The sequence below is a fragment of the Varroa destructor genome, unplaced genomic scaffold (genome assembly GCF_002443255.2).
Source record: "Varroa destructor unplaced genomic scaffold, Vdes_3.0 BEIS01000005.1, whole genome shotgun sequence".
NCBI classification, from domain to species: Eukaryota; Metazoa; Arthropoda; class Arachnida; order Mesostigmata; family Varroidae; genus Varroa; species Varroa destructor.
The window spans coordinates 32,818,669-32,834,609 of NW_019211458.1; the positions used below are offsets into that span (position 1 = coordinate 32,818,669).

The following is a 15,941-nucleotide window of genomic DNA, read 5'->3' on the forward strand; positions in this document are numbered from 1 at the left end:
TAGAATAATAATAATAATAATAGTCCCTGTCTTTGGACTATACCTTTGAACATCGCGCTGACGCCACAGCCACTACTTTTGACACAGTCAAACCCCCCTCAATGTGAACGTATAATTTCTTCAAAAGAGAAATTCATTCGGCTACCCTAACTATTAGCAAACATTAAAAACGTGTAGGAACAATAGAAAAAGAATACCATCTGCGCAGGCTGCCAGGGCATAAACCTTATCAGGAAAAGGATTAGGTCAGCAACGTAACAGAAGCAAAAATCAAATCGGGCAGGGCCAGAAACAGGCTACGTAAAATGTAGGGAAGTTCGGACAAAAATAAAACGCCATTCGTATACGATTCAAACATATTTGCTTCGGAACCTAATGATTTTGCTAAAAAACAATACAGCCGCCGTAAGGATAATTCCTTCTCTATGTTTTGTCCCCTGCTGTTACGGGTAACTCGAATGTAACAAATTTAATGAACGAACGCAACCTTCGAGAGGATACGTCCAGGTATCCCCCTCGGAAAACAATAGGAGCAAACGTAATTTGCCTACATCTCTAAAAATGACAATGGGCCAATAATACAAAACAAATTACGTTGCCCTAATCCGTTCGAAATGTACAGAGTTAGCATAGCGATGAATCTCACTGAGTATTATTAGAGATAAAGGTGCTTGTGGTAAATTTGGATTTTATTTTTAACGAACGGAGTTCACTTGCGTAGTGGCAGATGAAGTTAATATTTCTATGGTAATAACACCCCATTTCTATGGTAGCTTGCCTATTGTACGCCATATCATCGAAGAACATTACCACAACTAGCAACATGAATAAGAAGAACAATGAAGAATGACGTCCTGCAGTGAAGATAACCGACAATAACGGAAGCGGTTCGGTGATATAATAACAACCATACGCAGACTACATTCACAGCTGGCACCGTAGTAGCCATAATAGGAAATAAAGACTCATACACTTATGTATAACATATAACCGAATATCTATGGTTTTGCATATAAGATAAATATGTGCGCCTATGTGACTACATACACACACACACACACACACACACACAGACGTATCACGCATCATCGGTCTCGGAAAGGCAACGACGGTGACAAATTGCGAAAAAAAAACAATAACTATAACAACAATGATGGAGTTTACCGTCACTAAAAACCAGACAACGCCTAGTGAATACTGTTCGGTAGCGCGCTCTGCTCCAAGGAAACAAAAACTACCTCCAACTGGCCATTGACTATATTTCGTAAGAAACCTCGTCAAAAGACATAGCTCGTCATAAGCATAGTGAACGCACGGAGGAAAGCAAAATTTTAAGGAATAGTAAAGGAGAATAGTGGATAGTTAACAAAAGTTATTACATATTGGGAAAAATCCGCTTGCGTTAGGAAATAACGCACGCAAGAGCACTAGGAAGCAATAGAACGGCTTACACTGACCTACTAATATAAAAATTATGACAACATTAACAATTCGTTTTCACGATGATTTTTGTCATCCGCATCGTTGTCGTCTAACAATATTAACAGAACACAAAAACGAAGACGTATTATATAGATGGGGCTTCCGTGAAGTATGTGCAGTGTTTGTGATGCCTTACTCAGATTCACTGCACTAATGAGAAGTTATTATGTTGCGAATAGAACCTGTCAATAGTCCTATTATGCGATCTTTCCCTGCCTAGTTCGAATCAACCCAAATAACTTTCATTTACACCGGCTGCGCTATTTCAGTGCGATCTGCCTTATACGACGTAATTGATAACGTCTTCTTCGTAATATTTTTTCGTTTATATTTCGGTTCAAGGCGTTTCGTCACGTCAACGAGCATCTCGCGACCATAAAATCGAAGACGCGCAACGGAAAAACGTATACAATAATTATATTAAACGTTGGCTGGCTGGCTGTCTTGTTTTTCCGTTATTTAGTCAACTGATAAAGACAGTTAGTAAACGGGTGTGGGAGGAAAAAGCGCATAGGCCAAATAGGTATAAATATTCCTGCCCAGAACAGGCTTTTTATGGCATAGCTATTTTGTTTACAGCCGCGTAATAGGCTGACCATTTGTATATCCAAAATTTCGGAAAGATCCACGGCGTAATTTAACGATCGAATCGAATCTAATCTCTTTCTTGAGTCTATTCTGTATCAGTTCGATAATGATGGATTAGAAAGATGCTTCCATCACCCCCCAAGACAGTCAATGCGGAAAGTTTTTCGTCCTATTCAATCGAACAGTAAGAGTAACTGTCCGTCAGAAGCGTTCCTCAGCCCTAGTTGCTATCGTTTATCTATAGATAATCTAGGAAATTCTATAGAATCTAGGAAAAAAAATCTATTCTATATGATATTCAGCCATGTCAGTTGTCGATGCGTAAACGACTATTTGTTCACACGACTTAACAGTGAAAAGTATTCCAAGACAAAACGGTTAGCATAAAGGAAGGATCAAGAACTGTAGGGAAGCTTGGAGAAGGGACAGAGCCAAATCTAAAGTTCAGGCAAACTGCACCCAATACGCATACCTACCGGCGCGTAGAAATACCTATATACGTATAAGTAGAGATCAATTCAGTATAAACTAAAACTGAAGGCTCATGACCGTGATCCTCCGGTAGCACGACGAGTGTCCTATCATAAGACATTCTATAGATAAGTAGATAAAAGGAGAGAAGCTATCCAACGGAAAGCCAGGAGAAGGAAGCCTACATGGGGCTAGCCGACGACGGCGATAGCAGCACCGACAATATCTGTTTGTTGTTCTTTAAAGGCAAAATTGCTGTGCAAGTATCAAACTGCAAGCATCCGAACTGTAAACCGATTTTTGGTACGGTAGTTAGGTTCAATTATCTGATTTTTTGGATACGGCTAGAGAAAAAATAGCATGTGTTCACATCAAATAATGCTTGCATGCGTTCGCTAACAAGCGATAATAGAAAATCTTTATTCATTGGCGTCCAAGGGGCCCCTTAATGTCGGGCGCGAACTTAAATGTGTCCTACGTGGTGGGAAAATGCTGCCAATGCGTTCTGTTGCTCGATTTTGTCGTTTTTGCTGCTTTAGTTAATGGGGACCATGAGAGGCGCTGTCAAGGAATGAAACGGGAAGGACGACTGTTTTGACGCGCTTCATCAAGGTCCTACTCAAGGAAACTATTTCACGGTAACTTAATCTGCAACCATTTAGGCTAGATCTTGGAGATATCCGCGATGCTTTCCATTGTCAAAGGTCATCCTTGCGAGCCACCTTATCATCATCTACGGTCATCAGCTAGGTTAAGAAAAATCACGTTTCATGAGTTTTTGACTTTTTTATCAACCAAAAGTGACTTTTTCAAGCCATATCTTTTCTTTGTTTCTATTTCTCGATAATTCTCCTTAAGTAATTCTGTTATATATTGCTTTTTCCTTTGGCTAACTCGGTCCCGTCCATTTAGGTCTCTGTCGCTATAACGGTTAAATACAAAGTCTACTTTCTTTCTGTCCTCATCGTATTGAAGTGACAGTTACGACGTCACTGTTGTTGTTGTTGTTGTTGACATCGATTGGTAACAGCCCACACTTATGCGATCCTTCATTTTCTTCCCTTGGGAATCTCACATACTTGTGTTTGAATGCTGTCAACATTCAGTTGCTTGTCAATCACATACACTTCAGAACTATACGTAGAGCCATCATCGGCATTTTTATCTTCATTATCATCGCTATCGGCTTCGCTAAAGATGAGCAGCGCCGATCTTAATGCACAGTTGTGTACCGGCGGATTCTTAACGATTTCATATTGTCTTCATATGTATGTATGTGTGTGTGTGTGTGTGTGTGTGTGTGCTTGTGTCGGCATCGGCAGACCACCGATGTCTAAGTTGTACGCGTCATCTTTCGTACGAAACTCTCAGATTGAAACGATACAACTTTGACCTCTCTACGATTCAAAGTTCCCTTTTTGCTTCTTGTCAGTATGGGTGTTCTTGTCTTGATTCTGGCATTTTATGTTATACGAAATTGGACTGATTGTTTACACACTTACTTTGCTGTTAAAAAAATATTTAGGTCATCTGCGAATAAAGAAGTTTCGAGGAGAGGAAGGTCGGTGAGGTTGTTATAAACTAGTCCAAATGAAGCCCTTAGAGATATAAATGAGTACGACCTTTACTAAAACAACCGATTCATTCTATTAGGCGTTATATATATATATATGTATATGTATTTTCAGCTTTATTATTGTTGTTATTATACACAACGTGTAAAAAGGAAACAGCAGCTTAATACAGAGGCCATCTAAAGTACCAACCTAAACATATAACATGTGTTAAATGTACTATATACGATGTTTTTTACTCCTTATTATTTGCACTACGTAAATATGCATATATAATATTATACTTTGGGTCTTAGCCATAAAACTCACTTCTTTCCTGGGGCGCTTCGTTCGTCGTAAAGGACTACCTCAGTCTTGGGCCTCTTACGATCACGGCACTAGCTTTTTATCGAAGTTAATAAATCGTCTATCAACATATCTTCATCTTGTCAAAGCAAAACGAGTTAGGCACTATAACCCTGAATAGAGTAACAGTTAAGGTTCTTAATGCTTCGGGATCGTATTCTAATAAAGCACAAAATATAAACAATATGCGAATAATAGAGGAGTTCAGTGATAACCGCGTTGACTTTGTAAATCATATTGGTCACTTTGCTCATCGTGGTCGTCTGTTTAGCGAAAAAAAAATCATATCGAGAAGCCTTACATCGAATAGCGTCCGACAGGCGCACAGCGGGACCTTCCTCAACATATTCGCGCATCATCCCGTCAACATAAGCGCGCAAACACAGGATGAATTTGAAAAGGTTCGTTCGGTTCAAAGCTATTCCCATTTCGATCTCATCTATCAGTTGAAAACCGACGGCGAAAGCAGCTTCAAAAGAACGTAAAGCAGGGTCCAACATCTTTATAATTAACGTTGCAATATATATATATATATATATATATATATATTTGTTTTTAAGGGGAACAGTTAGATGTCGCTGCACGAAAGCACGGACATGCTTGCGTCGTTTTTCTAATTTCAACTTTCGCGCGCTCGCTCTTGACCGGTTCGACGATCTCGCATGTCGCTGCTTTACACCATAACCAGTACTTTATAAGATAGTAAATGAATCGTCATGCAAGGGGCTACGAGGGATGCGAACAAGGGGAAGCCAGAAGTTGCTCGCCGTTAAGTATACACGATCTAATCGTCATCGAAATGATCTTCGTCTACAAATGATTTATGTGTAGGTGATTCTGAAATCTGTCTGTAAATGCGCAGCGTAAATGTGGTATCCGTTGCCGTTTGACCAGCTGCCGCCGTCTTCATCACCAGTGTCGCAACCGGCATCACCAAGACAACCCGATCTGAAGTAAGTGTAACCGCTGCCAAAGATCCTGAAATATAATTCTTCTTTCTGCGCTTCCACTCAATAAAGTAACATTTCTGACACTCACAGACGCGTGTCAGGCACGACGTGTCGCTAAAAAGTTTTACTCTGATCTTCAGTTCATTCATTCATTCAGTCAACAGACTCAGTCAATCACTGAGTCACTCCCGCATTTTGACGCCCCTATTGCGGCGCGTTTTTCGTAAGGTAGACAACACTGTCGTTGGAATGGTCGCCGCTAGCGCTGATTTTACTGGAAATATTTGAACACGACAGGCACGGTGACAGTCATTATAAGAGTAACGCAGAGCGAACGTATCACGATGACACAAATTGAATCTTGGCGGGATTTAACCGGTAGGGCCCACAACAATTCGATTTGGTTTTCAATGAAACTCTCAAGCAAAAATTTAGATAGTCGCTTGATGTATTACTATTTCTCAAGCCTTTTTCGGTCTTTACAAACAGCAAATTATTTTTAGGTTATCCTTTAGGGTATCTCAGTTGCGGAAACCAGCACCAAAGCCATCCAAAAATGTATTTCTGAGAGCACAGATCCAATATGGAAGATATATAAGTAGACCCTCTTCAATCTTTGTAACGTATATGCGTGTAATCCGGTTGCTGCTTGAAAATTTCGACAGCTTCCATGTTCAGTCATCAAATCGTGTTCCGCTGTACTGCCTCAAAGACAATAAGAAACGTGATATTGTTGTTAACTGATACTGTCGTCGATTTTTTCGATGTACGACGACATGTAGCTTTTTTTTTTTTGAGAATGCCCTAGGGAAATTGTCGCCGACTTCGATTTGCAATTCGAAAAATAAAAAACATGGTGTTTCAATAACGAACGAAGGAACACGCAGGCATGATGGCCATCATCGGGTAAAAAGAGTTCCTCTTTGTTCCCCTGAAAACGGGGAACCCTTTTAGGCCTTAACAAAAAAAGTTCAACTTTGTCCTTAGACTTTCCGTGACCGGAATTGAAAGCAAAACGCAAGCCGAGATCCAGGCGTCAAGTAACAACATCGCCTACACTTAGCCAAGAACAATCTTCGTATTGCTCTTATGTAGTCATTATCTTTGCTGGACAAATTACGTAGTCGTCTCCCACTTTTATTGCTCTATATATATATATATATATATATATATATTATTTGCCTTTAATACACGCCTATACGTACTAGGGGAACAAGAGGAATAAATTTATAGAAACCATTTTAAGCTTTGTAGCATTTTTAAGTGTGCGGATGAGTGGCAAAGAAACACAGCCATGACCTAGCTGAAATTTCGTCGGTAGTGTGCAAATATACATATTAGTCGTATAGTCTTAGAGCTCTTTGAGCTCAGTCCGTTAGATTTGTGTTAACGAAGCCTTGGCCGTAAACGATGACATTATATGAATAGAATCGTACATAAGCGTTATCGACCATTCGATTTATTTAGCATAACGTTGTTTACCAAAGACCTTAGTAAGCTGTAAGCCAAACTATGGGGTGTCCTTTGGTTGAAGGTCGCTCGCACGTTATGCTTTTCCGCAAAACAAACAAAGCCTTTTCAATGTTGTTTACTAGTGTCAACGATTACCTAACGTTTATACGTATACTATCGACCAAAAATGTGTATTTTTATGCTCTTTCTATATGATCGGTTTTATGAGCGTATCTTTCGGAACTGTTTAATTAGTTGCCATATTAGAAAGCTTCATTTCGGTTTCTACTGTCGTTTTTGCGCAGATCTGTGATACCATAGCTGACTAAGACACAGCTGTCGCTCAAGCGAAATTTTTTTTTTATTTTAATTACGTTTTCGAAAAACTACCACTTACTAGACAGATAGATTGGCCCTCATGTGTGCTTGAATTTTCAATAGCCTCTCAACGGTCCTAGAATCAGCGTCACCTTCCTAAAACGACGTTTCGATAGTTTTTCAATTATAGAAAACAGCATCAAATTGTGATATTGTACAATCCATATTAGGAGTTTATTCTATTCTGTTCCTATCTAGGCTCTTTAGCAGTCCGGTGTGAAAGTGCCAGCGCCTATTCGAAGACGATTTTTATCTATTTATATAGGCGTAGTTGTCGACTGTGCTCATCGTAGCCGAGGCCATGTAACACACAATTCATGGCTGGCGACTGAGAAGGGTTCTGCGTCCCGGACGATGATAATAACAATAATAAGGAGATATTTAAATATGCGCGGCTGTGTGGGAACGCTTTCAAATTGTTTGGGCGACCATCGTACACTTTCACTTTCCCGTGCGAATACTCTGCAGTTTCTTTTTTTTTTTTTTATTGGCACAAGTACTTGAGAACACAATCATTTCTGACTCTTTGATCTGAAAAGGTAGAACTTCATTTAGTTACCATGTTGGGGTGGCTATACACTGACACTGATGACTCTCTGAATGCATCTCAGTTTTATTTGTTGATTGAATCAGACGACGCCATATTAAAGTGTAGAAGCCAATACCAGGCTGCGGATACCCTCGTTCGTAAACATTCGAACGGCTTGGTCTAATAACAAGTAACAAAATTAGGCAATCGTGTAATTTAATTGTTTCGGATGACTCTGCAATAGTTTACATAGAAAATAGCTGCTAGGGTCACGCTGATATAAATGAACGACTACTGCAGTGGGGTAATGTCAGCGCCACACCTCTACAATATATATACTCAATATTTTACTTGCTTGCATTTATCTAGTGCTTATGGTGTCAGTATACTTCAGCTTGGGGGTAATTTTCCGTTTGAACCCCTTATTAGCGATAGCACAAAGCTATCACTACACTAGTCGCTAGTTTCATTATACCTCTTCAGTTGATAGCTATTGGTTGGAGTGAAATAATATTTCATGTTTTTACCCTTGCCCAAGCAATCTTGTATTTTTCTTTTATATATATATATATTTTTTATAAGTTATCACTTTCTCGCATGGCTTGTTAGTCCTTCACCTTTGACGGCTGTTCTGGCAAATTGTTCTGTTTGTTCCGGTCCTTCGGCCTAACTGACGACACCCTACATGTGGAGTTCGGATTGCCCAATAAACTACTTATGATTACAAATGGATTCACATCAACGGGTGACGTACAAATGACACCATTGAATCGTTAACGCCATAACCGTCATTGTGTTTTTAGCTGTGATAAATAACACTACGCTCACAAAAACATATTATTTTCTTCATTTAAACGATGCCGTAATAGAAACATGTTTGTTTTATTGATCGGCAGTAGGATCAATAGAAGATCACCGAAGTCGCACGTGGCTCTAAGCAACTCCTGGCAATATATGCTAGCTAAGTGTATTATAAAGATCTTGTAATGTTGTTGTAGTTAAAGTCTTCGTCAAATAACATCTGGGCCAGGAGTCCGTTACTATTTAAAATAGAATAAAATCGAGAAATGTTCTCATTACATAGGCTTTCGTGGTTCATCCCGACAGACCTAAAAATCCAATGCAAAGACAGCTCGCATAGAAAAGCATCCCTAAACGCATACAGGTAGACAAAAATTCGGTTCATTGTTAAAAAAAAAAAATCGACCGTTTCCTTAAGCAACTAATTCAAAATATCCATAGGTCAATTTAAAATAGCCAGTTAGTCATCTACAGGTTCATAGCCATCCGTTAAACATCTCACCGCGAATCCAATTCGTTCACAGACAATAACTAACGTACAAACTGTGTTATTCAGATAACGTGCCAAAAAATAACAATGGTCCACTCTATGCAGCGGAAGCATAACGAAGACGTTAGCCGATACCGCTCCCGCTAAAAGTGGTTAGTTCGGAAAAATTTAGAGTTTCGTCGTTCTGAGCTATGTGCTTCTCATCGGCTTCAGATCATACGCGCGTCATCTGCGTTTATCCTCTAGCTTTCCGTACGGTTTTTTCATTCTTCCTATAGAGGCAGTCTTTAATCTGTCCTCGTCGGTGTCCTTTACCTCGTACACGACTCCTCTCCAGTGTGTCGCTTGCCTCAATAACAAACTGGCGCTTTAATGACACGCGCCATTTAAGCACAGCAAAAATGTAGGACGAGCTAAGTTCAGATTAACGGTAGCGAATAGCGGAAAAAAATTAGGTAGAAAAAATGGCATTTAGCTAAGAAACAGCAACAACGGCAAAAAATAAAAAGTCTGTATCGTCTCGTAAACAGAGCTTCTGACCGATGGCGCAACTCATGTAATAGGGCCGTGTCTGAAGTGTTATATTGCTTTGTTCATTGGCTTTCACGGGGGAGAGTGGATAAATCTCGCGAGGCCGAGAGATCTCAGCCTGAATGCAGAAACAGCAGAAGCTTAAGCGCGAAAACGGCCGAGGTTGACCACAAAGCTCGCTGGCACGCATGTGGCATCGCCATAGCGCGCAAGCAAACCTATGTGGTGCTGGCCGAGTGTAGACGGACACAAAATACAGGAAGAAAAAAAGAAGAGAGCTGAGCCTCGCAGGCCAGCAAGGACAAGAACGCCGACGATTGTAAAATATTCACACGGTTCATTCGTAGAAAAACTGCACTTGGCGGTAAGTCGCACGCTTTATTTCTGCTGAAAGACGTACATAAGATGTAGAGATATATACATGCATAGGTGAAAGAACTGGAGAAAGGCATCTTCAGAGCGACAACAGGGACGAGAAGTAGTAGCTATTCTTGTAGGAGGTTTCTGTTCTCTCGATCCAAAATTGGTGTTGGTGATGATGGCGAAGATCGTAAAATGGAGGGTGGTTCCTCCTGGGATTCGAACCAGCAACCTTCATTATCCGCGACGTTGTGTATTGTGTCGTGCCCATGGTGGCTATTGTCACCAAGCTAGAAAAAACTCTCATTGCGTGGCTATATTTTTTGTTGATAGTAGAGAGTAGAGGGAGACAATTCGTGTTCCAGAGAACCATACACATATAATGATCGAGCATGCATTCAAGTTCCCTAATTGCACGAAGCAGTCTATAGTAGTAAGTATATCAAATTTATACAGACATTGCTCACTCGGCGGTCGTCCCAGACGCGGCACTTTTAAGAGCACACAATATGCCTATATACAACCGAGAGAAAGTTTTGTGACTGAAATATTAGTTAAGGTAGAATTCGATACCTTTCTAATTCATTGTATGTGTGCAAATGGGCTTTCTTTTTGGGCCTTTGGAAGTCGCATAATGAATTTGTAAAGTATATGTTAATTGAAAATACAATGCAACTGTCGACGCCACAAAATTTCTATCAGCGTCTGCGCTTTCCTTCAGTAAGATCTTATCGCTTGATAAACTCTTAAAACGTGGTGATTTTTTATTTAATTTTTATTGTGAAGATAACTATCGGCAGCATTTGCGCTGAATCGACGCATGACTGACTGGAGGCTGTTTAATCAGCCGTTTGGTCCGCGCTTACGTGATGAGTCAGGGTAGAACGTGTTAGAAATATTTGCGCGAGCATATAACGTAATTGGAAGAATCTACTTGAAGCTGACACGCGTATCACATCACGTTGTCCGCCAATTTCTAAAATCGGAAAAGCTTCAATAAGGAACTTTTTTTTTTTACAACTGTCAATATGGGATAGATTTTTAGTAACAAATAACGTTAAGCGTACTGTGATCACGTATTCCTACGTACATTCCCAACGTACATTTGATTCCTACAGCGGATCTCCTACGCAACGTCATTGCCGTACTCGAAACTAACCGCCACTTCTAGCTTTTGTCGGAACAAGGGAACAGGTAACTTTTGCAGACAACAAACTACTTGAAAAGGAACAGAGCTGTATGGTTTAAGTGTACGAAGCGCCACTTAGATCGACACTGATACTCCAATACGATTCCAACTTCCAACAGGACCCGCACAATAAGACATAGCGACGGCATCCATTTCGGTCAAAAATATCCAAAAATACTGAGACACAGTAGTGACTAACTATAGTGAAAAGACTACCAGACATAGATAGAAGTACATGTATCTAAAAAGTGACTCTATTTAGAGACATTGACACAATAAGTAAGTCATTGCATAGAACTTACGCAGTGGTAATAGCACTCTGTGGGGAAAAGGTAAGTGGGCTGCAGGTTGCTTGGGAACCCCTGCATGACCTATGAGAACTACATACGCTAGATGCGGATGAATCGCCAACAGTACGTCATCGCAGTCCGTAAATCTCGATACATTGATTGTCTCATCATTACGAACATAGCTATTTTTGTACCCCTTTCAATTAGGGTACTGATTGAATCAGGCGATTCGGGTGTGTACATTGAGGGTAAATCGTGGATAAATTGTGACTATATAAAATGCATAGTTACTGTAAGTTAAATGAGCTATGTCAATGCTGAGTCCAGCTCTACCTTAATGCATCCGTATTACCAAATGCAATAAGATGCTTATACTATTGATAAAATATCTATATATATATATACAGAAACTGCTTACAGAGCAGGTAATCATAAGAGTTTGTCCCTGATGCGCTGTAGATTTAGTTATTGCAGATATCATGATAGTCCAAAAAAACTGTTTATCTTTCTACTGACATATATCAGAACAAACAATCATGATTCGTCAGACACGCATTTAATATACAGGTACGTATATTTCTCTTTTTCGTATCTGTTAGCAATTATGTACTCGGTGAATCCGATGCTACCGGAACTCGTCAGGTAGCTCAATGTGAATTGGGCGAAAAAATAATACGGCCGACATGGGGAAGGCACCGCATTTTCCTGTCCTCGCAACCTTGCGCCTGATAGCGCCTAATTAGGCCGCAAATATCGAAATTCGGGTAATTCAAGCTGCACTGAATCCAGTGTGGACTCCTTGTTATTGACGAAGAACCATAGTGTATTTACCGCGTGTCGAAGACTTCAAAGAAGCCCTACTCTACTCTAGCGGTCGTTCTGAAGAGTGCGGAGAAGCAATGGCATTCGGCTAGTACACCTAGCTCCACAGATGCCCTGTAAAAACCTTCTGATGATCAATCCAACACCCGCTATAACGTACTCGCAGACACTGGGTTGAGTCAGGGCGAAGATCGTAGATCGATCACCTTGCACAGTAGCTTTAACCAATTGGAATGCTAAAACCTGCCTAATATTCCTGGCTTAAGGTCGCTTTGCGTAGCGTCGTGTACCAGAAAAGGTGTTAGGTTTAAAAATGTCAGGTATTCCTGAGCACACATACAGGCAAACACGCCCGTTCACATATATAGGTTTACAGGCAGAATATTAAAGGCTATGCAGGTTGAGAAAGGCAACAACGAACAAAGTGGGCCCCGACCGGTGGCCTGAGAGAGCTCACAATTTAATTTTACGACGAAAAAAATTGCATTGTTACCCTTTAAGTAGCTTCTAAAAATAAGCCAAACGAATGTTTTTCTAACGAAGATATGATGACAATTGTGGTTTGCCTTAATGCGTACTATCAGATACAATTGTCGCAGCTAATGGTGTCCATCCCGAATCTCGTTCAACCTTCGTAAATGAGATGATCTCACTTAAGCGCTCAACCATCTGAAAAAAAAAAGCTGTTCTTCGCATGCTGGAACAATAATCTATATTGATTTCAGCGAAAAGACCTGGCTGCCTATCGCGGCTACATATAGATTCATTTTCCGTCAAGGTGGACCAACAGATGTTGTGACATAACCAAACCGTCTTTTGATTTAGCGTCAGTTGGCCACACATAGCAATATCCCCATATGAGAAAATGCGGCATTAATGGGCCCCATAGTGCCCGATCAATGTTTCAACCCGGAGAAAATATTCCTACGTACATTTGCACACACGTAAAAACCTATGTAGAAATTCGATAATTTAGATTTTGGCATGACGTCACACCTAAAAAATAACTTTAAACAACCCGCATTTTACATGACATAATAACAAGCCTTACATCTATGACACCAAACAGAAATAAAAAGAAATTCCACTTATAAAACGAGTGCATACTAACTAAATCGGGGAATATATTTTATTTGTTTCAATTTGTATGAGCTTCAAAGAGAACCGAGAACATCACCAGAACGGTATTTGGATCTTATTTAATCTTCTTCAAGGGAAAGAGAATCTCTGCGTGCTGCGTAGATATTATATCATGCCTAGCGTCAGCGATTCAAACAACGACAAAAGAATACTCCACGACCATCATTACTATCACCAGTTACTGCCGTCGTTGTCGGATGCCGCGTCAACACGAGAAAGAGCTGAGGATGTGACGGAAACGACACGCGTAACGTCAAAACAGCGGTCACGGCAACAGCGTCATCTCTAAAAATATATTGAGAGTATTTGTACTGCTGGTAGATTATTTTTGTGCCAACGAAAAGGTTGCAGCGGCCGCCGTCATCGTCGTCATCACCGCCGTTACGTTCTGGACAAACACGCTGGAAGCCTGCGAAATTGTCACAGAGAAAGAATAAGCGTCTAGCTATCGTCCAGCAGCAGCCAGAACGACGACGAAGACATTATCATACGAAATCGAAGTAAATTATATGTACATATAAAAACAACACCTGTATTCAGCATGCCGTGACCACTTCTACGTGCAGACACATACATGGGTGCAAGTGTGCATGCACGTATTGTATTGTATTGTATTGTATTTGATAGCGGTGGCTAGGGCGGCGAAGGCAGCGGCCAGCGGAGTTTGGGCGAAACGTCTTCTTTTTATCGGCGGATTTATCTAAAGACCGGCAACAACGCTGAAACGACGAGACAAACAAAAATCCTATGACATCGTTGTGAGCTCGAGTAGAATACATCTGTTTAGCTTCGGCTGATCGCGGTCGTGTTTTCGTTGGACGAAAGGACACCGACTGTATGTATTGGCGTCACTTCTGAACAACGCTGACTTAACGTCATTCGGTCAACAGATCCAGTTATCGTAACGATAACATTGTATATTCCTCTGCTTATTGAAATCATCGAGATTCTTAGTTGGCTAAAGCATGAGTCAAAACAGCCTGCTGAGAAAAACACCAAATGAACCCACTCGACATTGTATCGGTATTGATACAGGATAACAAACTGTATTTGATGAATAGAGCACTCAACGACAAAGCTCCCCAGAGTTTACAGTGTGCGAAATACATTAGAACGACGCAAATATGAACATAATAAGCCTATAGGTATTGAAAATTAACGCGTTATATGAAGCCGCTAAGGCATGCGCAATTGTCAATTTGGCCGGTTTCCGTAGATATGTCTGCAGACCCATGTTGTAGACATGGCGAACATATATCTGTGTCAAAAAGCCTAAACGTGTTAATACATTTGGTAGTCGGTGTCATTTAGTATACTTATCGAGATGCGATAAAACGCGCCTGTCCGTCATCTTAAGCACTTACTATGAGATACGAAAAGTAGAGCCACCGAAATATGCGGCTTGCTTTCGGTACTGCCTCGTCGCTTTTTTTTTTCTTGTGCATCGTGCGCCCTTTCGAGGACCGCGTCTTTTGAGTGTGGTTCAGGTTTCTCAGTTCGGTTCAGGAGCGTACTCATTGAATTCCGCTACCCTGCACAATGCTTGAAGGGCAGAAGTTTCCCAGTGTAATGATCATCACTAGTAATCGGCTCGCGCAAGCCTAAGAGTAGCACAGTCACATGAAGTGAAGGCAGGAGGTAAGGACCTGCGGAACCTCGACATCACCTTCTCGACAACCATTGCAACAAAGATAATAGCAGTGACAACGAATGTAGTGGTTATATATGCTCATTTAGTTTTGGTCTGATTTGCTCAGTAATTCGCCCGCGAGGCAAAGAGCCAAAGCAATAGGCCACAGCTGTATCAGCTCTGCTAAGGTTGTGTTTTCCTTAAACTAGGTAGATAATTATGAATCTATGCTATAATTATATGATTTTTATAATATATGCAGCGACTAACAGTAAATTGCAATCGTGAGACGACTCCTGCAAATCGCGCCTGTCCATCCGTCTGTCTGTCCGTCCGTCCGTCTGTCTGTCTGTCTGTCTGTCTATCTATCTGTCTGGCGATCTTGCGCAAATAACAGCGGAATATATGTCGCGCATGCTTTTCTATACATAATTGATGTTTTTTTCATTAATGCTCGCTGAGAATTTTTGTTTATGGCGGCCTATAATATATACGCGAAACGCCCTCAGCAGCCCAAGGACACGGAGGACGATGCGGCCGTGTGTAGGCGTAGACGTGGTACGCTCGCGCACAATAACTTGACCACTGGATTTCCTCCCCGTTCCCTCATTAGGGCACTAATATTGGAATGTGTGCGCGTAAATTTACAGATTCCATTCGCATGAATCATGCATTAATAATACCATTGGTGATATGATGGAAAACACAAGTGAGGTACAAAAAAGCCAAGGAATGGAGCAACAGCGCAGGATGGTTCTATTTATCACGGTGATCAACAACAGTGGTGACGTCTAGTGGCGACTGTGATGAACGACGCGAGATTATTCTAAATGGCAATTGTTGAAGAGTTACCGAGCTAGCAGATGAGCACGAAAGAAAGGTCCGTGGTGCTGTAGCAAATATAATAAAGATAGCTTTT

The 15,941-nt window shown here is 40.8% G+C and overlaps 1 protein-coding gene and 1 long non-coding RNA gene across 6 annotated transcripts in view; one reads left to right on the plus strand and one right to left on the minus strand.

Moving 5' to 3' along the window:
* The window catches only part of LOC111252104 (uncharacterized), a 126,623-nt gene that overhangs the window by 110,263 nt on the left and 419 nt on the right, over positions 1–15,941 (minus strand). The gene's annotated exons all lie outside the window — the stretch shown is intronic.
* The window catches only part of LOC147755583 (uncharacterized), a 33,892-nt gene that overhangs the window by 9,790 nt on the left and 8,161 nt on the right, over positions 1–15,941 (plus strand). The window contains exons 2-5 of one of the 3 annotated variants that reach the window (XR_015328942.1): positions 1,825–1,886; positions 3,081–3,291; positions 4,732–4,861; positions 5,292–5,413. This is a non-coding gene — a long non-coding RNA (uncharacterized LOC147755583). Of the gene's footprint in view, positions 1–1,824; positions 1,887–3,080; positions 3,292–4,731; positions 4,862–5,291; positions 5,414–14,122; positions 15,903–15,941 lie in introns of those variants that run through there. The other 2 variants (XR_015328943.1, XR_015328944.1) reach the window with 2 other exon arrangements.